This window comes from Tiliqua scincoides, chromosome 11, assembly GCF_035046505.1.
Source record: "Tiliqua scincoides isolate rTilSci1 chromosome 11, rTilSci1.hap2, whole genome shotgun sequence".
Lineage (NCBI taxonomy): Eukaryota > Metazoa > Chordata > Lepidosauria > Squamata > Scincidae > Tiliqua > Tiliqua scincoides.
Genome location: NC_089831.1, coordinates 20,607,230 through 20,608,409, shown reverse-complemented (window position 1 = coordinate 20,608,409; position 1,180 = coordinate 20,607,230). Strand labels below are relative to the sequence as shown.

The 1,180-nt window shown below is 43.2% G+C and overlaps 1 pseudogene; it reads right to left on the bottom strand.

The window, feature by feature from the left end:
* Positions 1–823: 823 nt before the first annotated feature.
* Positions 824–946, bottom strand: LOC136662773 (5S ribosomal RNA; annotated as a pseudogene).
* Between the last annotated feature and the right edge of the window lie 234 nt (positions 947–1,180).

Here is a 1,180-nt window from a genome sequence, read left to right as displayed (position 1 = left end):
GATGGTTATTTTTTTTTATTATTGTTGTTGTTTTATGCCTGGTTTCAACATTGTTTTGTCTTGTAATTATTCTTGGTTCCTTTGGGAAACTTCCTCGTTGAACAGCTGAGCATACACATTTTGAAAATAAATGCTGGGATAGGCATTATGGACAATTAAAAAAAAGTTATCTCCTCCACTCTGGAGTTTGAAATTCGGACGGGATTATATCTCTATACCCGGTTTAAACAGATGACATTTTAATGAAATTTGGCAGGAGCTCACAAAGGTACCTCTTCCCCCTCCAGCAATGTCCTTGCCATTTTGCAGTCCTTCTCCTTCGACAGTGTAATTTTTATAAGATTGTGCTCGACTGCTGGACCCTACAGAGCAATGCACATTAGCAGAGCTGTCGAGCAGATGGCTAAGGGGCCACTGGGAAGTTACACTACCCCTGCCTCCCAGGATGAACTTCTTAGCAAGAGGGAAACCAGCTTCCCCCTGCCATTAGCCAGGGTGGATGTTGCAGGGAATCTGTGTTACCCCTCTGAAGCCAAAAAGAACATTCTGTTCTAGATACAGAGAGTGAAACATCCTACTTTCATATATCTACTGATGGGCTCTGATTTGTTTATGGCTAACTAGGGAAAACATCTTGATTGCTCAGTTGAAATTACCAGTGGTCTGGGGACTGCAGGAGCCAAGGGAAGCACCCTCTAGTCTTTGCCCACTGGCTTTTGAGTTGTGCATGTGAACAGGTCAGTTTGTTTTTAAATCACTATTTCTGCAATTCATTGTAAGCTGCCTTGGTTGGCAACCTTCAGTCTCAAAAGACTATGGTATAAGCCTACAGCACCCGGTATTCCCAGGTGGTCTCCCATCCAAGTACTAACCAGGCCTGACCCTGCTTAGCTTCCGAGATCAGACAAGATCGGGAGATAGTGTTCAGTATAGGGAGATGGTTGGCAACCTTCAGTCTCAAAAGACTATGGTATAAGCCTACAGCACCCAGTATTCCCAGGCGGTCTCCCATCCAAGTACTAACCAGGCCTGACCCTGCTTAGCTTCTAAGATCAGACAAGATCAGGCACCTGCAGAACCATTTCTTCAAGAGATGGGGTATTAACCCTAAATAAAAGAAATAAATTTCCATGGATTTTTTTTTTTTAGATATTGTCCAGCTGTATTTTAGTAACACCTG